The sequence below is a fragment of the Agelaius phoeniceus genome, chromosome 27 (genome assembly GCF_051311805.1).
Source record: "Agelaius phoeniceus isolate bAgePho1 chromosome 27, bAgePho1.hap1, whole genome shotgun sequence".
Lineage (NCBI taxonomy): Eukaryota > Metazoa > Chordata > Aves > Passeriformes > Icteridae > Agelaius > Agelaius phoeniceus.
The window spans coordinates 4,193,437-4,214,487 of NC_135291.1; the positions used below are offsets into that span (position 1 = coordinate 4,193,437).

The following is a 21,051-nucleotide window of genomic DNA, read 5'->3' on the forward strand; positions in this document are numbered from 1 at the left end:
AAGATCTGATAGATCATACCCAGCAGCTCGGTCATGGGAGGTTGAGGCTACCTTCACTTTACTGGAGTTCCCTTGATTAGTGTTTCCCTCGGTGAGTTGATGCACCCGTGCTGCCAGGACAGAAGTGGGTTTTCCATCCCACCTTCCCATGTCTTCCCCATGGTCATGCAGGGAGAACCACACGTCAGCCCCTGGGGTGTACCCTCTCTGTCTAGCTGGGGAATATTGGGCTCTGACTTTGGGGCTGTGACTTGCACTGGTGCCATATGGGAACTGTTGCTCCTCACTGTGGTGGTGCTCGCAGGGGTCCCAGGATGAGGGAAGAGACGAGAATGTTGACTCCACAGAAGTCAGAAGGCTTGATTTATTATTCTATGATATATATTATATTAAAACTATACTAAAAGAATAGAAGAAAGGATTTAATCAGAAGGCTAGCTAAGAATAGAAAAAGAATGAGTAACAAAGGCTTGTGACTGACCAAGACAGTCCAGACAGCTGGACTGTGATTGGCCAGTAATTAGAAATAACCACATGAGACCAATCACAGATCCACCTGTTAATTCCACAGCAGCAGATAATTATTGTTTACATTTTGTTCCTGAGGCCTCTCGGCTTCTCAGGAGGAAAAAATCCTAAGGAAAGGATTTTTCATAAAACATGTCTGTGACACCTCACCCCTCCCTCTTCTCCTTCATCTCCTCTTTGAGATTTTTAATCACAGCAGAGACATGAGCCAGCATTGGGCCATTGATCATACTCTCATCTTTCTAAGCTTGTTGGCGACAGAGCCCACTGTCTCTTGGTTGGTATCTGCATTAATCGTTGCAATGAAGGTGGTGTATTGAGATGGCCCCAGATTTGCCAGGCTCCACAACATTTACCCTGTGCACCTGACCTTGTCGGGGTCATTTTCATGCTGTCCATCCCTCCCAAAGAGTACCTCCAGTACTGCTACTTCTCTCAGCTGTTGGATCCCTTCCTCAAGGGTCTTCCAGCACATTCTATGGTGGTGCTCCTGCATGCTCTCCCTGTGGACAAACCTCTCTCTGACACTCATTAAAAGCCGCTCCTAGAGGGAAAGGGACCCTGGCTCCCTTACAAAAATCTGATTGATACCTGAGTCCTGGGTTGAGGGTCCCAAATTTCTTGCCTCACCACCATCCAGTTGCATACCTGTACTTATAAGGTCCCAGACCCAAAGTAGCCAGGTTGTATAAGTCTCATATTCCCATCATACAATGTCTTTGTGCAGATTTTGGAGATTTTTGTACGTCAGGGACTCGGTGACGATCTCAACCTCTGGGTCTCCTGAGGGTTGTGAGGGCCCTCCCTTATCTGGGTGCCCTGCTTTCATCTTAGATCTCCTTGTTTCCACAGGAGCAACTGCTGCTGGCTGTGACTGCCTTTGCAGTTCAGCTGGAACCTGGACAGTTGTAACATCTGTGGGTTCCACTGCTGCACTATTAGACTCTCCCTCTTCGAGGCACTGGGAGGGCTTCTCACGAGCTTGGGAAATGTGCTCCTTCAGCATTTGGCTCACCTCGTTTATCTCCTTCACCAGAACCCCCATCCAATCTGGGTAGTTTATAGCTGAGGTGGGCTGTGGGGCAGGGCCAGGCTCTGGGGCAGCATCCCTTGTCTTTGGGGTAGGTGTCAGGGTGGTTATCCAAGTTAATCTTCTCTTATCTCTAAATGCTAAACAGAACAAGCCTTCCAGCAACACCAGCCACTGTTTGATATCATTAGTATTTAGAGTGGATCTGAACCCTTCAAAAACTGGTAGAGCAGACCCAAAGAGATGGCTAAAGGGTTGGGAGAAGATTTCCCCTGGTGTCATTTCCTCACAGCAGGTGCTATTATTAAAGTAACCCCAAAAACATACAGTTAGTGTGTGATAGCTGTGAATCCATGTGCCTGCTTTCCAGAGGAAGTTAAAAAGCCATTAATTCCTCCCCTTATTCACCCATAAAACAAACTGGATAACAGCCACAGTAGCCTTGGTTATAGGACCCATGTTTAGATAAGGGCCTGCAAATGGGAGAAATGTAGCCACAACCACATGCCACCCAAACCAAGGTAAGCTGGACCACATGATGACAGCTTAACAAGGTTTCTGTAGCAGCGTACAAAAATTAGATTACTCAAGAACTGTTATTTCCTTTTTATTTCTGTGCCCTCGAGCCTCACGTTAAGCACCAAAATCTGTCTTGGTTTGGAAAGACAGGAGTCTCCTAAGGAAGGCAGGAGCCTCCCCTGAAATGGAGAATGTAAACCCCCTCCTTCCAAATTGCTATAAATTTTAAATTAAGGGGCCCTCAGGCAAAAAATATGGGAGCAGGGATAACAGTTCTTTAGTAGGGAAGAAAATAAAAGGATAAAATAAACAATGCAGTAAACTAAAACAACACTGACAGAGTCAGAACACAACCTGACACCCTGGGGGTCAGGGTATTGGAAGCAATCCAATTGGAGTCGTGGCTGCAGCCCTCCTAGAGTGTCAGGTGGGTTCTGTTGGAGCAGGGATCCTGTAGAAGAGTGTAGTCTTCCTCTGAAGATCTAGGGGAAGAGAGCAGCTGTTTCCTCTGGGAAATCCAGTGGAGAAAGCCATGCTGGTGTTCCAGAAACTCAAGATTATATCCAGGTAGGAATGCTTGGCTCTCCCCTCTGGGTGGAGCATCTCACACTGGGATGCTGTCGTTCTTATCAGTTGTGCAGTGACATTCAATAGCCTGTTATCAACGGATGTCTCCCCAGTTGTGGAAGAGATAAGGAAAACTGCCTACTTAACAGAAGACAACTGCCATACAGATGGCAAATAGAATACCATTTGCTTGACAATCCAGGACATTGCCCCAAGCAGAATTTATTGCCCCAAGCAGGATAATTTCACACCAGAACTGAAGCATTGTGAATATTTGTGGTTATTGGCTTTAAAACACTGGGACATGGAAAAGGGGAAATGGATCTGTTACCAAGAGAAGCGAGGTGGGTGGGAGCAGTGGGATGAGCTCTGCTGGCAGCTCTCAGCTTTCCCAGGAAGAGGGAAGGGGCCGGATCCAGCCCCATGGATCCCTCAGGTAGTGATTACTACCAGGATGAGAGAGGGTCACGGTGTCACCCTGTCCCTGTCCCCATTCCACAGGATGGACCTGGCTGGATCCCCTTGGGAGAGGGAGCTGCTCCAGAATCCTACCTGACCCCACCCCAATCCTGCTCTATCCATCTATCCCACTTGATCCTGCCTCAGTCCTGTCCCAGTCCTGCTCCATCGATCCCACCTGATCCTGCTCCATCCATTCTACCCAATCCTGCCCTGGAATCCCTCCCTGATCCCACTCCATCACTCCTGCCCCAATCCTGCTCCATCCATCCCTTCTGATACTGCTCCAGAATCCAGCTCCATCCCCACTTTACAATTCCACCTGATCCCACTCTAGACCCCTGCCCTGATCCAAAATCCCTCCCCAATCCCAGTCTGTCCATCCTGCCCCAATCTCCCTCTGGAATCCCACCCTGATCCCATGCTGTATCTGCAGTGGAGCCATTCATTCCCATGTCTTTTCCTGCAGAGAGAGAAGATCCATGAGATTCCAGCATGGATCACACACTGGGATTAACCCCAGGATCCATCCTGGGATCCAGAGCTGGATCTGCCTTTGGAACTCACCGGCTGCCAGGTTGTATCCATTCCTGTCCCTCCTCCCTGTGGAAACAAAGTGGGATCAGCATCGGTGGCACAGGATTCCCAGAACAGTGCTGGGTGGATCCGTGTCCCTTCCCGACCCCCATCCCGTGTGTTACCAGATTGGAGCTTCCAGACGCCGAATCTGATGAGGACAACGATGAGGATGAGGATGGCAGCGATGACAGACACAGCGACCACCACGGAGAGATGGGATAGTGAGGAGGGGGAGGGGAATCCCCATTTAGGAATTCCAAATTCCCAATCCCCACATTCCCAGCCTCACCCCAAGCGAAGATCCCAGGCTCTGGCATTCCGGGATGCTCCACCCTGCACCGGTACTGCTCCCGCTCCTCCGCAGCGCCTCGATCCTGGCCCAGGTGTGGAAGGTGCCGTCGCTGTTGAGAACGATCCCGCCCCACTCCGTCTCCTGATCCAAGGTTTCACCCCCCTTCATCCAGCTGACTGCGATGGTGTTGGGGTAGAATCCGTACGCGTGGCAGGACAGGATCAGCGTCCTGTGTTCCTCTCTTCCGGACACATGGACATCAGGGGGCTCTGGAATGGGATAATGGTAATGGACATCCATGGAATGGTGAGGGACATCCCATTGGAACGGGACTGGGGTGAGTTCTACCTATGGAATTCCCAGTGGAATGGGATTGGGGTGAGATCTGCCCATGGAATTCACACTGCAATGGGATTGGGATGAGATCTGACCATAGAATTCCCACTGGAAATACTGTGTTCCCAAGTCCTCCATTCCCAAATCCCTCACAGGAATTCTGCTCCCACCTTTGCGCTCCAGCTCCTTCTGCCCATATCTGATGTGCCTCTGGAGCCATTTTGGGCAGATGTGGTTCAGATAATTTGTCCACATCTCAACCCCGTTCAATTCCTGTTCCCAGCGTCTCCTGGTGATCTCAGCAGCGCTGTCGGCCGGCACGAATCTCCTGAATCCCAGGTCAAAGGAGATATGATCCCGCCCATCATAGCCAATCTGGTGGGATCCACGGACACTCCCATCGGACAGGAAGTCACAGCCATAAACTGTCAACCTTGTGTGGAGACCTCAACCTTGTGTGGAGACCTGGGGGGATTGTACCCACAGAGACCCCTGGAATTGTGTCCCAGCCCCACAGAGCCCCATTCCAGCCCTTTGGAGCCGCAGAGTCTGATGGAGACCCACAGAGCCTCATCCCAGCCCCTTGGAGCCCCATGGATCCACATCCCAACCCCATGGAAGTCAACCCAACAGATCCCATCCCAGCCCCACAGATCCCAGCCCCGTGGATCCAATCCCAGCCCCACGGATCACAGGATATTCCATCCCAGTCTAATGGATCCCCATTGCAGCCCCTTGGAGCCCTATGAATCCACATCTGACACCTATAGATCCCATCCCAGCCCCATGGATGCTCACCCCAGCCCTACAGCCCCACTCTAGCCCCACAGATCCCATCCCAGCCCCACGGATCCCCATCCTAACCCCACGGATCCCCATCTCAGCCCTACAGTTCTTATCCTAGCCCCACAGATCCCATCCCAGCCCTACAGTTCCCATTCCAGCCCCATAGATCCCATTCCAGCCCTATGGATCACAAGCTATCCTATCCCAGTCTAATGGATCTCCATTTTCAGCCCCTTGGAGCCCTGTGAATCCACATCCAAGATCTACAGATCCCATCCCAGCCCCATAGATCTGTACCCAAGTCCCACAGATCCCATCCCAGCCCCACAGATCCCATCCCAGCCCCATGGATTCATATCCCAGCCCCATGGATCCCATCCCAGCTCAACAGATCCCATCCCAGCCCCATGGATCCATATCCCAACCCATGGATCACAAAATATCCCATCCCAGCTTAATGGATCCCCATTTCAGTCCCTTGGAGTCCTGTGAATCCACATTGGGGATCTACAGTTCCCATCCCAGCCCCACGAATCCACATCCCACCCCCATGGATTCCAACCCAAGTGCACAGATCCCATCCCAGCTCCATGAATGACAAGCTATCCCATCCCAGTCTAATGGATCCCCATCTCAGCCCCATCGATCCCCATCTCAGCCCTACAGTTCCCATTCCAGCCCCACAGATCCCATCCCAACGCCATGGATCCCAACCCAGCCCCATGGATCTCATCCCAGCCCCATGGATCCATATCCCAACCCGTGGATCACAAAATATCCCATTCCAACCTAATGGATCCCCATTTCAGCCACTTAGAGCCCTGTGAATCCACATCTGAGACCTATAGATCCCATTCCAGCCCCATGGATCCAATCCCCAGCCCTACAGTTCTCCTTCAAACCCCAGAGATCCCATCCCAGCCCCATGGATCCCAGCCCTACAGATCCCATTCCAGCCCTATGGATCCCCATTCCAGTCCCACAGCTCCCCTCACTCATCGCCGCTCTGGTTGTACTGCTCACGCAGTATCTTCAGGTTCCTGACATCACTGTGCTGGTTCCTCACATTGGTCTGGGTCCCCATATCCAATATTCTGGCTTGACTCCATCCTTTATCCACTGCATCAGCGGCTCTGCCCGGCCCCGCTCGCTGTCGTAGCGCACGAAGGGGATCCCATCCAGGTACCCGATATCCATGAACTGGGGGATCCCCGGGCTGGGCTCTGACACCACCACGTGTAGGTAACGCAGGGAGTGGAGAACTGGGGGGACACGGAGATTTGGGGGGATTGAGGAGATCATGGATCAATGAAAGGGGAACTGGGAGAGCTGGGAAGGGGTTTGGGGATCCTGGGGCCAAGGAAAGGGTGTACAGGGTGGGAGAGGTGGGATGGACAGGAAAGGGCCTGCAGGGGGTCCTGGTGTCCAGGAATGGGGGCTCAGGGGGTTCCAGGGTTATGGAAAGGGAGAGAGGAGGTACAGGGACTGGGAAAGTGGCATGGGGGTTCCAGGGGATGCATGTGCCCAGGAAAGGGGATCCAGGGGTCCCCAGTGCCAAGGAATGAGGGGTCACAGGGTGGGGAGACCTGGGAATAGGAATCTGGGGGTCCTTGATGCAGAGAAATGGGGGGGGCTGGGGACTGAGAAAAGAAGGAATGGAAGTCCAGGGGTCTCAGGATGAAAGAAAAGAGGGGTCTGGGGACTGGGGAAGGCAGGATGGATGGGAAAGGGGTTGCAGGGGGGAATTGGTACTGGATAAGGGGGTGCAGGGGGGTCCCAGTGCCCAGAACTGAAAATTCAGGGGGGTCCTGGGGCCCAGAATCCCCCCAGGGACCCTCCTGGACATCCTGAGACACCTCCCCCCGCAGGACGAGCAGGTCCCGGTGCCGGGGAAGAGGGTACAGGGGGGTCTTGGTGCCCGGACATGGGCGCCCAGGAATGGGGGCTCAGTGGATTCTGATGCCTGGGAATGGCGGTTCGGGAGGGTTTTCCTGTCCAGGAATGGGGTTCAGGGGCTGGCAAAGGGGGTTGAGAGGGGTCAGTAGACTCAAAATTGGGGTACAGGGGGGTTCCCCTGTCCAGGAATGGAAGTCTAGGGCGTTCCCGGTGGCCGGAAATGGAACTTCAGGAGTTTCCCCGTTTCGGGGTTCCCACTCACCTTTGGTCGCGCCCCCCGGGTCCCCCAGGAGCCCCAAGAGCAGCCCCAGAGCCAGCGCTGGAGCCATGGCGCTGCTCCGCTGCGGCCCCGCCCACAGCCCTGGCCCCGCCCCAAGGAAAAGCGGGGGCTGGGGTGTCTGAGATGGGGGAGGGCCAGGAAAGGGGGTGCAGGGGGGCTTTGGTGCCGGATGAGGGGGTGCAGGGGGGTCCCTGTGCCTGAGAATGGAGGGTTTGGGAGGGTTCCAGTCCTGGATATGGGGGTGCACGGGGATCCTGGTGCAGCAGAATGGGGGGGTCAAGGACTCCCAGTGCTGTATAAGGGGATGCAGTGGGGTCCCGGTGCCCAGAAATGGGGGTTCAGGGGGGTTTCCATGCCCGGGATTTGGGGTTCAGGGGGTTCCAGGCTCCAGATAAGGGGGTGCAGGGGTTATTGGGGCTGGGGAAGGGGGTACAGGGAGGCTCCCAGTGCCCCAAAATGAACGTTCAAGGCGGTCTCTGTGCCCAGGAAGGGGGGTTCGCCTGGAAATGGAAGTTCGGGGGTCCCCGTGCCCAGGAATTGCGGTTCAGGGGGGTCCCGGTGCCGGAGCAGTCCCCGGTCCCCGGGCGGGTCCCGGTGCCGCAGCTTGGGAGACGCGAAAGTGACCGGAGCAGCGCAGGGAGGGAGAGGGGACAGAGCAAACCCTGGGAATTCCCCTGAACCCCCCCGGGACCTGCCAGGACATCCCCGCAGGACGCGCAGGGGGTGGAGAACTGGGGGCACGCAGAGATTGGGCGGTCTGGGGGCGTCCAAGGGCTGGGAAGCGGAACCGGGAGAGCCGGGGAGGGTCCAAGGTTCCAGGAAGGGACTGTGAGAGGCGGGCTGGGGGATCCAGGGGGTCCCTGAACCCAGAAAAGGGGTCCAGGAGTCTCCATTGTTCAGGGAAGTGGGGTCTGGGAGCTGGGAAAGGCAGAAAAGGGGGTTCAGGGGGTCCCTGGGTCACGGAAAGGGGGCTCTGGGGCTGGGAGAGGTGGGCGGATCCCGGGGACGCAGCTTGGGTGTGTCACGATCCGTCCTTATGAATGGGTTTCGTGATGGTTCGTGGATTGATCTCAGGGTGCAAAAGAACTGACACGGTACAAGGGGGTTTGCAGTGATAATCAAAACAAATGCACCTTTATTGAAATAACCACAGCAAAAATGCCTTGGGAAGGAATCAGGGAAAAAAGGAAAAAATAAGGGAAAAGAGGGAGGAAAAAGAATGGGTATATAGCTACCAAACGTCAAACTGCCAAGTCCCTCCATGTCCAGCCCATGGAGTTCACCAGGCCGCGTCCAGGGAGATCTCAGAGGCGCAGTTCATCTGGACCCCAATTACACTCTTTTTTGATGGGGGAAGGGGGGATGGGTTTTGCAACCAAATCAAAGGTAGTTTACTGTATCTTCAGGGGGAAAGAATGGTGTTTGGAAAGGGGTACACACAGTCCATGTTTGGCAGTAGGTGAGAGCCATTGTTTTCGTGGTTGACTGCCTGCACCTGCAACATCCATCTTGCTTTGGGCAGCTTTCCTTCCCCCGCCACTGCACACCTCTCCCGGGTTGGGGGTTTCAGTCCCAGTCTCTGGAAGAAGGTGAGAGGGGGCCTTCTCACATGGGGATTTCATGTCTCGGTCTCTTGATGAAGAGGCTTCTTACATCTCGGTTTGTCTGTCATGGTGGTTATGAACGAGCAAGAGGCACCTTCTTTGGGGGGAACCACCCTAAAGCCTAGGAGAAGTTCAGCCAGGCCGAGAGGCGGGGAGAATTCCAGAGCTATTGTGCAAAAGGGCAAAATGCCCTTTGAGCTCAGTGTAGCATATAGCAAATGCACCTGTGAAAACAATAATTGAGCAACACTCTCAGGTCTCAGGCATATGACTTTCCCCTACAGGATCAGAAACTTCAGACAGGAGGGGTCTGTTTTTCAGTGCTCCCCCCCAATGACGATCGTGAGGCAGATGAGGGATATTTCAGACAGACTCTCACACGACCCCGTGACTCACAATTGTCTTGAGGGATCTTTATCAGCAGCGCTCTAGAGTATCATTGATGAGTCTTCAGGACTGGCCGTACGTTGGTAGTATAACCCAGAAAAATAGGGACAGTATGACAGAGAGAAGAAAGAGAGAGAGAGAGAAAAAGGAGGAAAAGAAAGGATAGGAAAAAGAGGGGGAAAAGGGAGACAATAAACAAACATAATTAATATTGATTATAACAGTATTATTTTCATAACAATTTTCAAAATGGTTAATTGTTGCAGTGTGATGTAATACTCTGTTTCAGCTATCCCAGTTCCTCCCTCAGGTGTGCCAACAACCTCTCCCTTCCCCTTCCCCTTGCCCCCTTGCTAAGTGCTGTCCGTCAATCTTAACATTCCAGCAAGGGCATCATCTGATTGGCAAAGTTCAAAAGATGCTTCTCAGCCCTGGCAACATTGGGCTATCCAGGTGTCACTTGTCCCCTGAGACTTCCCCCCTCCCACCTGGTTGGTGCCATACCTACCCCTTCCCTCCCCCTCTCCCCGGGCTTAAAATACCCAGCGACCACGTGGTTCTGAGTTCTGTTGGAGCTGTTGCAACATTCAGAGGTCTGTGACTTAGGAATAAAGCTCTGGATCAAAACCTCCAGCAGCGTCTCCTTTTACCTTCACCATCGCCTAAAGTCTTTCCACCAGAGGTAAACCTGAGTTCCTGCTTGCCTGGACTTGTCCCAAGCGCCAGCTTCAATACCCAGCTAGCCAGGGGTGTCTCTGGGGTGAGACCACCACAGCTGCCACCTTTGGTCCAGCAGCAAGGCCAGACGACCCCAGGCATGTTCCATCCGGCAATATTGGGAATTAACTCTAATAGTTAATTAATTAAAATAGTATTATTTTTGTAACAATTTTCAAATGGTTGAAACAAATAACAAATAATCAAAAGCAAAACAATAAACAAATCATAATATAAGCATTAATTTTAAAATTATTTTCTAAAACAATTCACTAAAAATTGAAAGTAATTCTCACAAAATCATAAACAGGAATCAAGGATTGCTCTAAAACACAAATGCTTAATTCATAATTGCCTTGTGTCAATTGACTTGGGGATGTCCACAGTGTAGAGGACATCAGCCAAGTTGTGTGCATTGACTATAGACATCAATCTTGTCAGCCGTTTCATCATCCTCCAATTCATAACAAATGGGACTGATGACAAGATAAAACCAAGCACAATTAGAATCAAAAGGGCAACGATGGGTTGACACACACTGTTCAGGGCACTCGTGGCAGTAGGTGACCACCCAAAGAGGGTATCCCACCACCTGTGCTCAGCATCTTTCTTTACCCTCTCCATAACACGGTGTATCTGTCTCACATTATGATGAACAGTCACCAGGGCTTCTGTCCGTTTTTCTTTATCTTTTTGAGGATTTCTACCAAGTCTTGATGGAGCAGCACTTGACTTACCAAAGTGAGATTCATCCCAATAGGAGTAGGCATCAGTTTGTGAATCAGTGTGTAGTTGGATTGCAATAGGTAGTGAGAAGTAACTGGAGCTTCATAAAAGAAATCACATCCTGTAATCTTGGTAAAGTTACAAGCACAAACATTTGAATAATTTTTAGTATCTACTACAATATTCTCTATGAATACAAAATCACAAGCAGTTCTGAAGCATGCACACCTGTTGCCTATATATACAAGAACTGTTTCAGAAGTCTCATTAGGCTGAATTTCAAAATGACAGATATTTTGCTCTGTGTCTGAAAAAATGTCTTGAGCTATGATTGCATTGCTTTCACAGATGAACCCTTGTTGTTCTCGGACAAGACAAGGTTCTAAATTAACAGTTTGCCATTTCTCACCCATTTGACGGGCCCATTCCTGATGCTCATAAGGATAGAGAACAGCTCCATCATGATTCAGCCCTAATGCAATCATAGGAAATATCAAATGCACTGAGGCATTACGTATGGTTAACACAAAAGCCATGGCTATGTTTGTAATGGGATTGTAAGTTAAATTCACTAAGTTCCACCAGGATTGGAATTCTCTTTCAAAATCAGTGGCACTGTCCCAAATTATTTTCCCAATTTCAGTAGGAAAAGTGTCTTCTTCACCTTCTCTTATCATTGAGGCAGCAACTGACTGCATCCACAATTGTGCCTGGATACAGCTGAGAGCCAAAGAAATGTTGTTTTGTGTAGCACCGAGTGTATCAATTACCAATTTGTGGTCATTTACATTTACATTTTTTACAAATTTTCCCAATTTGTCAAAATGTTTGATAGCAGCCACTGGTGTGTTCCTAAAGCCAATAAGGACGACTGCAGTAGTTGTTATAACTTGGTCAAATCTCTAGTTGTTGCAGCCAATTTTATTCATTAATACTTCTGAATCAATACTCTTTAGAATTCCCAATCCTGTTCCCACAACACCGGTTATGTCTCTTAGCGTCCGTCTTTTAAAAGAGTTCCGCTTTTGCAACCAGGTCATCCAACCCTCAAAGGGAGTTTGCAAAAAAGGTGAACAGGCCGGCTGAATTTCTGAGACATTACTTTGCATCAGCAATTTGACTTGTTTAAGAGAACCATGCTGGATTGAACAGTATTTATTGTTGTCCTGTTTTCCTAATTATATCTGGTCCATTTTCAAAACTTCTTGGGCTAAGCATAAGCGGTGGTTGGGCTGGAGTGGTGGTGGTGTAAATTGTAACCAGTTGGGCTATAGCATTTACTATAAACTTAAAATGTAGGCCCTACAGGCCTACATTTTTTGGACCAAAGACAAACCACTTCTATGGTTTGTGCTAATGTAAAATTGTGCCAACAATCCTGTAAGCTTGGGTGCGTACAAACCTTTTCATGCTTATTTGTTTGATCTGTCAAAACACCGATTGAGGTTGCGTTACTATGGGTAGTTCCGTTAATCATTTGGATCCCATACTAATTTTTTTCCCCACTATCCCTTGAAGCTGCCAGGTTTTTTGGTTTTCCCATTCCTGCCTAGTGTATATCTGATTTTCATGCATAATGACAGTTGATAGGTTTAAATCCCTCACGTTTCCCATGGATCTGGAAAAATGAACAAAAGCCTGGGACCAAGGCCATTCAGTATCAAGTTGACTAAGGGTGCTCTCAGTCCTTTCTACCCACTGAGGTGTGACTACTGTACTCAATGTGGACTTTGTTATAGTGTTTATCTTAAATTTGTAAACCAGGCCTTTTAAACTTTATGGATTTGTCAAGTTATTTTGCCAACGGCGGGTCACATTAAGTTGGTTTGGCTAAAGTAAAATTATGCCAGCAATCAGCTGATTAATTTCTACAATCCTTTGTAATTGCATTGTTGGTTCTGGGGCCTAAAGTGTAGTTACCAACGTACTCCTGCCGGCAGCACAGAGTGAGGGGAATTTGTTTGGTATACTCCCACTTTGTCATAGGACACAGTTCTGTTGTAGGGATGTGCAAATAGTTTTTTCCATCTGGTTCTAAAAAATTTCCAGCACCTGCAATGGAGGTGGCTTTCTCATAGAGAGATCCTTCCACTTTTCTGCACGCTACCACAATCGACTCACCAATTGTTCCAGTTAGGGCTCTAGTCCAGTCCTTCTGATCCCATCCCCACTCACTTGGGTGATATATCTCAGAGTCATGCAGCACTATAGGCTCTAGGTTCAGGTGGCGACCCTTGGGATATGATCCTAGAACATTAGTGTGATGGATGGTAGCTTCAGACCACGGCCACTCAGCAGGATTCTGTCCATGGAATTGTGGTAGGATGCAGAAAAGTATCACCAGTGTTATCATGGTTCAGATGATCCTCATGTCCCTCAGGGTTCTTCTGTAAAAGTAAACACAACAGAATCCTGCCACTAAGGGACAGAAAAAGTTAGAATGATGGAATTATCCAGTGTGTATTTATCCGATGCTCTCTCCCTAGAGCATCAGAGGCTACCCATGCATGTTTATTCAGAGGGGTTTTTAGCACTAGTGGTAGTTCCCCTACAGTAGGGAGGTCCACCAGAACAGGTTGTCCAGGGTAATATGCTGGAATCTTGAAATCATCTGGTCTCCCTAGAGAGGCAATTATGCTTGGAGCTATGGGGCAAAAAACAGTGATTTTGGGACACCCATTTACCCCCCCATCTGTCATTCACACTTTTCACAGCTTCCCATAACTGAACATCCCAATTTCCCTCCTCTGGTTTCAAAAGTCATTCCAAAAGACCATTGGTCCTTTCCACGATCCCGTTAGCTTGAGGGTAGTAAGGGGTGTGAAAAGTCCATTTAATTCCTTCATTTTTTGCCAAATCCTGTACAATTCTAGCAGTGAAGTGGGACCCATAATCAGATTGAATTTCCTGTGGTTTTGGGAAAATTCCAAACCATCCCTGCAATGCTTTAACAGTATTATCTCCTGTAGCTCTTTTAAAAGCATTGGCCTGGACCATCCCAGATACAATTTCTCCTCCTACTAGCACAAAGTGTTTAACTCCTGACTTCTTAAAGGGTCCAATATAGTCTACCTGCCACGCGTCCCATAAGCCTTTACCCTTTCTGAAATGCAGAGGGTCATCTTCCAAAGGATGTCTCTCCAGTCTCCAGTCTGCGATTGCTCACAGGTTGATACGCATGTTTTACACCTTTCCTTGGTGACAGGCCAACGCTGGGCAAGAGCTTCCTTGTACAAATCTTTCACACCTGTGTGCTGTCTTTTTACATGCAGCTATTCTAATAGTTTGTGGGAACTCAGCACATCGCTCCCGATGTCCAGAGATGCCAGGAGAACCCTTGGGGGGTCTCGGAAATCCTGGAATGTTGCCAAGAGTGCTTGGTGGTTTGATTTTGATCCATCCACAGAAGTGACAGCAGTTTGAGGACATGAGAATCACTTTAGAGTGAAGGGTGTAAAAGGGACACATTTATAGGGTGAAATATAAACTTTAAGGTTTTTGGTACAGGGGGGTTATGGAGACAAGATGGGGGGATCAGGGCATGTCTCGTCCTTCTTCTTTCTTCTTCTTGTCTTCCATCTCCTGTGGTGATGTTGGCACTTGGGGATTGGTTTATGGTGAAGGTGTACTTGCTAATATGGGTGAAAAGTATTGGAAAATAAAAGTAAATATCATGTACGTAGATTTTAGTATAAAAAGACATGACCGCCCCGTGGGTGGTCACGAGTGCCCTTGGCTGCCTTGCAGATCAGACCTCTGTTGGGCAGACAGAAAATTTTGTAGATAAGAAACAATAAACAATCTGAAGATCGAAAAGCTGAAGAGTCCAGACTCGTCCTTTGAAGTGCGTGCCACCCAAGAACCACCCTACCCGTGTCGGGGCAGAGACAGAGAGCCGAACCCGACAATAGTTGATCCCAGTCCTCTGTAATTTGTTCTTTTTCAGGGGACTTAGTCTTGCTAAATCATCAGCTTTATTGTTCCACTCTCCTGCTGGATTTCCATCTGTCTGGTGAAAGGCTGCCCACCCCAACAAAGTTCCCTTGGTTTGTGATGTTTAAAATTTCTTGCCACTTTTCCTTTTGCCATACTGGAATTCTGTTACCTTCCCAATCATTTTGCTGCCAAAAAGGAAGCCACTCAGTACATCCTTTATACACAGCATAGGAGTCCATGTAGATGCAGACAGGAGAGGTATTCTGTACCTCATGTTGGAAAGCACTCCAAACAGCTCTCAGCTCCCTAGCCTGAGCACTGCCTTCTCCCTCGGTAATGATTCATTCACCAGAGGAAATGTGGAGGGCTGCTGCCCTGTATCTCCACACCTTCCCCTCCTGTTTAGCAGAGGCATCAGGGAACCAAGAATTTGCTGATCGTTTGGTGGAGAAAGGAGAGGATGTTTTAATTACAGAGGAAGGTTTGTCATGGCTGCTGCCCAAATTCTCTGTTTCTTGTAGTGCTAAATTTTTTACAGCTCCTTCTGTTATTGAGAAAATGTTACAGTAATGTTCAATCTGAGCATACCAGTTTGCAACTGAGGCCCTTTGGGCCACCCTGTCGGCGGGGGTGGGGTGGGGGGTCCCAGTAGTGACTGTCTTAATAACTTTGAAAGGGCCTCTCAAGACAACTGGTTGTTGTTGTGCAATTTTTCCCACTTCTATGAGAGCTAAGCTAACCACAAACAATCCTTTTTCCCAGGTAGTGTATCTTTTCTCAGCATCTTTGAAACCACAGGAATAGAAACCAATAGGCCTCCTCGGTGTTGCCACCACTTGGGGCGTGGCGTCCCGGGTCAAGGACGGCTCGGTGGCAGCACCTTTGCCACACAGACCAAGTACACGCACTCACCAATGTGGTGGATGGTGAAATGGTAACTATTTCTAACTGGTTTTTAATAAACAATGCTAACTTCTTTGAAATATAAGGTCCAAGATCAATAATAGGGCCTAATAAGGTAGAACCAAGGGCAATCAGTCATGGGGGCTGACTGAACCATGACTTAGGATATCTTTGCAGGACTTCCTCAGTTTTTTGGCTGATAGTTGTTAACACAGTTGACGATTTGAAATCATACATTTACCACAGCACCGAACTATCCTCCCAGAGTCTGCGACAGCTGACCTTAAAAGAAGAGTGATGTTGAGAACTCATGTCCGGATTCACGTTTCTCCAAAACTCCCTTTGAACCTTTTGACGCAGAAAAACTCTGGGCTGATTGGCGATCATTCCATTCAAGTAGAGCTAGAACCTGGCCAGAGTTCGAACTCTACTTGATGGATACCACTTAAAACAAGACTTTCAAAAACATTTATGTGAACCATGACTGATAACATTTTTGTTGAGCTTTTTTCCCCCAGTCCTTCTCTGCGCCGGCCTCTCCTTTAGTTTGGTCACTGAGTTTTTCACGACCCCGGTATGGTCTGCCATCGGGCTGCTTGATGATTCGTCACAGCCTTTAGGAAGCGGGGTATACGGGCCATGGGGGCGTCTGAGGATTCAGTCCTGCAAAACAAGCTTTACAAATTTCATTAGTTTTTGCCCTGAAGGTCCAGTTTTATCGACTTAAGCGGGCACCATTTAATTTTACTGTTTTTCTTGATGGCTGTGTACCCTCGCCCTGTGAGTACCAGCCTCCAACCCGTTTCCCATTCTCCTAACTAATTTTTAATCATGACTTGTGGGCCTTCCTCTAGTGCCCGGGTGGCCCAGTGCCTCTGGGCAGGACTTTTTGTTTCGTCTCCCCTGGGGAACTGATTTAAAGCCAGCAGGGCGGTTGCTAGGATGCGCGCTTGATCTTTTGGCCGGATGGAATTGGTAAAACCCTCTGTCAGGCTTCGACCTCGCCCCTTTGTCTTAGCATTGGGCCGCTCCCTCCCTCTAGGCTTGCCCTGCCTCCTGCTGGGGGAGGCCAGTGCCTTGTAATGAGATTTCCACCCCATGCTTCAAGCGGCGTCAGCTCCCCCTCTGTGTCTTTTCCTTCCTTTTTGCCTGCGCGTGTCTGCGCTTTCCTGCAGACCTTCTCTGTCTCTGCCGATCACGCCCGTGTCTGCATCCCCCCCTTCTGGCGCCCACCACCCCGTGGCGCGTAAGGCGGAGGCCCCGCCCAGGCTCCCTCGGACTCTGAGTTAATGGCGGTGCCCCGCACCTCCGAGTCAATGGTGGTGCCCTGCGCCTCCAAGTCAATGGCAGCGCCCCGCGCCCCCGAGTCAATGACAGCGCCCCGCGCCTCTATGTTAACGCCTGCACCTTGCGCTTCCTCTAGCAGCCCATCCCAAATGACCACTTTTTCCCCTCAGCCAGCGTGCCTGAGCTTGGGAGCTGCGAAGAGCATCCCCGCGGCTGTAAATCCCCACACTCGGCAGACTCACGATCACCCGCAGTCTGTGCGGCCGCCCCCGCACCCTGCCGGGGCCCCGCCTGCAAACAGTCCTGTGTGGTTTTCCACATTTCCTGCTCCTGCTGAACTTTTTGCAGAGCCTGCGTGACTCTGCCCCATAATTTAAGATTTCGCCCCGAGCCTGAGGACAAAGCCTCCTCTGCTAGGGCCCCGGTACAACTATCCCACACTTCGAGGTGGAAAATATCCACCAGCTGCCCAATAACCCCAATCCGCAGGAGCCTCGACACTACAAGGATAAAATCTCCTGGCTCGCAGTCTACGCCCCACTGCCTATGAATTTTAAAAATGACCTTTGGGAGGTACTCCATTTTCTCCTTCGCCGGTCCTCGGTGCCAGACTTCCTCCTTTGCCGGTCCTAAGCGCGAGACGTTCCCCTCTCGCCGGTCCTCTGGGAGCGTCCTCCCTGCCGGGGACAGTCCTGCTGCTCCGGCTGCCGTTCACTTGCCCAGGCGGTTCCTGCTTCCCGGATTGTCCCGGGTTTTGGCACCACTTGTTGCCGACACTTGAGGCGTGGGGTCCTGGGTCAAGAACGGCTCGGTGGCAGCACCTTTGCCACACAGACCAAGTACATGCACACACCAATGTGGTGGACGGTAAAATGGCCTTGATTAACAGTTGAACCAGGTCATTTATAACAGGGGTTAACGGTAAAAGGTAACAGTAAAAGGGGAGGGGTTCTGCCTGACCGTAACATCGCAATATCTTTACCTCCCACACATCGGACCCTCAGGACCCTGCTGCCGTAGCTGTACTGACAGCCCTGAGGAGCCAAATCCCCATTCCACCTGAAAGGGATCTGTGGGATGGACAGGGTCCAGTGCTTGGTGAGCTGTTGCTTCAAAAAACAGCAATTGCAATGCTTCCTCCTGAGAAGGAGTCCAATCCCATTTCACCCCGTTTGCTCAGCAAGTCATGAAGGGGCCTAGCAATTATTGAAAGATCTGGAATGTGTTTTCTCCAGAACACTAATAATCCTAGAGCTTGCTGGAGATCTTTCCTGGACTCAGGCATTTTGATCTGATCTAAAGAGGTTAGGATATCAGGTGGAATACATGTCATACCTCCTTTCCAGCAAATTCCCAAAAACTTCACTTCCTGAGAAGACTTCTGAATTTTCTCTGGGGGCATCTGCAAATCAAGACTTTCTAAGTGAGAGATTATTTCCTGCTGATGTTTCCCTACTACCTCTATTTCACACACACCCCCCCCCCCCGCCCCCAGCCCAGAATGTCATCAATGTATTGATAAACAGCTACGTTGTCAGGTTTGGGTATTTTTTCTAATTCCTGGGCTAAAGTAGGGTGGGCCAAAGTGGGGGAGTGTTTGTAGCCTTGGGGAAGCCTAGTGAAAGTGTATTGCTGTCCTTCCCATGTGAAGGCAAATAGGTCCATATCTTCTGGCTGTATGGGTATCATAAAAAACATGTCTTTGACATCTATAGTTGCCATGATTGAGTGAGCTTTTTCTTGAATTGATGTCATTAATTCAGCCAAATTTGGGACCTCTGCTGTAAGAGGGTCTGTGTTGGCATTAAGCCTGCAGAAGTCTACTGTCAGCCTCCACTTCTCATTGGGTTTCCAAACTGGCCACACTGGCAAGTTGAAAAGAGAATGGGTATTGACTATTACTCCTTGGTCTCACAAGTCCTGTATAACCAGTTGATGCCCTCTTTGGCACCAGAAGGTAGAGGGTATTGTTTTACATGAGTAATTTTGCTAGACAGTGAGGAGGATGCAGCTTGGAGCAGTCTAATGTTAAGATGTGGCACACCAAATGACCACAGGAATCCCTCAGAATCTTCCCACTACCTCCCAGCAATAACATCCATCCCTAATAAATTGTTTGGAATATCCCCAATTTTGACAACTAATTGATTCTGCTCTCCATGGAGTGTGAGTTTTACTAAGGCCACATTCATAGATTCTGTAGTTCCTAGGGCATTTAAAGCACATCATTGTTTCTTTGTAGGAACAATTCTACACTTCTGGGCATCCTTTTTGTTAGTGCAGAGATTTGTGCCCCAGTGTCAATCAGAAAGGTTACAAGTGCCTGTTTGAGGCCTTTGATAGCTGTGATCAATATATCTCCTGATTTATGTTTAGTGAGCATTCTCAGATACATCCATGCTCCAGCCCTTTGCTCACCTATAAGGGATGGAGAGCCTAGTTTCTCTGGTTCTGTGTTTGCTTTGGCTCACATCCTAAATTCTGAGGGAGAGGCTGGGAGAGGGTTTCTTTTGGCTCACTGGCTGGATTCTGAGACGGGAGGGGTGCACTGGGTTGAACTGAAAAATTCGGTTTCTGATAGTGCCAATTAGTTATTATTTTCTGTAATTTATCAAGGGGCAAACCATCCATCACCTCTCTGGGGACTCCCCTTTTAACTTCCAACAACCACCAACGTTGGCAGTTAGAGATCTGTTTTCCCTTCCCTAAATTTTCACCGTGAGGAGCCCCGATAAACCAAACACCGTTTGTTTTTTCTGATTTCTCCTCCAGGGTTTTTACAGGTCCATATCATCTACTGTAATTAATCAAATCTACTGCAACCTCACTCCATGTCCAAACTTTATGGCTACTGGCAGGTGAATCAGATTGAGAAGCTGGGGGCTGTGAGGGGATGGAGTATGGAGTGAAACCAGGATCAGTAGATCCAGTTTGGTCAGTGGGGTTACCAAGGAATCTATCTAGTCTCTCTATGGGACCCAAGGCCATTATGGTTTTCTGTAAAGTAATTGCTGTAGGTTTAGGAAGCCCTCAAATTAAAGGAGTCATAATTTCAGGCTTTACAGGTAATTGCACTGGTGACTGAAAACCAGGAATCAACCTTTTTCATGAATCATTTGCAGGCAGGTGGCTTTGTGGGCGCCTTCCAAAAGCTGGTCGGGGGCACTGACTATAGCTAAAGGGTCTCCCCTTTCCAAAGGATTAATTCCCCCGGCCCAGAAAGGCACACATTGTGTCAGGGACCACGTGTCACACTTATCTCCTGTTGTTAGGAAAACTCCATGTCCCCAGTACCCACTGGCCTCCTGTTCAGTTAATTTAATTTGATCTCCACCAGTGAGGGACACTTGGAAGACATATTCTGTCTCCGATTCTTGTGGAAGGCACCCAAATTCTTTCTTCAGCTTAGTCAATTTGGTAGTGCTGAATGGTATTTGTTTAGTTGTGATATGTGGTTCAAAATCTTCATCATTAATATAATTATATTCTGTTTTAACCAAGGGTCTCAAATGAGGGCAGCAGTTTTCTCCACAGTTTTTTTACTGCTTCTAGTTCCTTATAGGGATAAATCTGTTTAATGTGAGGAGTTTCTTTTCCTCTGCCTGTGTTGAGGAATCAGCATTCAGTGAATTCTTAACATGTTCCTCTCTAAGGGCAGCTCGTAACAGATGGATCTCATTTCTTTCTTCATTTAGTTGTTTTTGCCAAATTTCAACTAGGCTTTGAAGGGAGTCCATTATAGCTTTTTCCTCACTTCTTCAGTTTAAGAGAGTTTTTATAGCTTCTGTGAGACAAGCTCCCAAAACTGAGCAGAGAATAGTTTTATTTTTGCCCAGTTTAAATTTTGTTTCATGTTGTAAAGAACATACTCTATCAATAACATTTTTCAAATTAAATCAGTTACTTTGTGCCCGTTCTTCTCCTCCGGGAGAAGGTTTGGCATTGTGTTTGGCTAGTAGAGCATAAAATTCAGCTTCAACTTTTGCGCTGAGGTTTTCAGTCATTTTGTGAAGGGACCAAAACCATGACAGGGAGGTGTAGACTTAAGGTACACAACCACACAGCGTCTGCTATGTTTCCTTCTTGGGAAGGCAGCGGCGACCTGGTTTCGGAGTTCAGCACGGTGATCCCCTCCCGGGACCTCTCGGGCCAGTAACGGACGCTAACACCAATGTGGTGGACGGTTAAAGGCGATTTATTCTTCTGTCTCAAGGGGTTT

At 49.1% G+C, this 21,051-nt stretch overlaps 1 pseudogene across 1 annotated transcript; it reads right to left on the bottom strand.

Annotated features, from left to right (window-relative positions):
• Positions 1-1,234: 1,234 nt before the first annotated feature.
• LOC129132002 (class I histocompatibility antigen, F10 alpha chain-like) lies at positions 1,235-7,351 on the bottom strand (annotated as a pseudogene). The gene is made up of 7 exons (XR_013185354.1): positions 7,255-7,351; positions 6,163-6,358; positions 6,092-6,111; positions 4,481-4,756; positions 3,972-4,243; positions 3,671-3,706; positions 1,235-1,311 (listed from the first exon to the last, which is right to left on the bottom strand). The product of XR_013185354.1 is annotated as a class I histocompatibility antigen, F10 alpha chain-like (transcript).
• Positions 7,352-21,051: the final 13,700 nt, after the last annotated feature.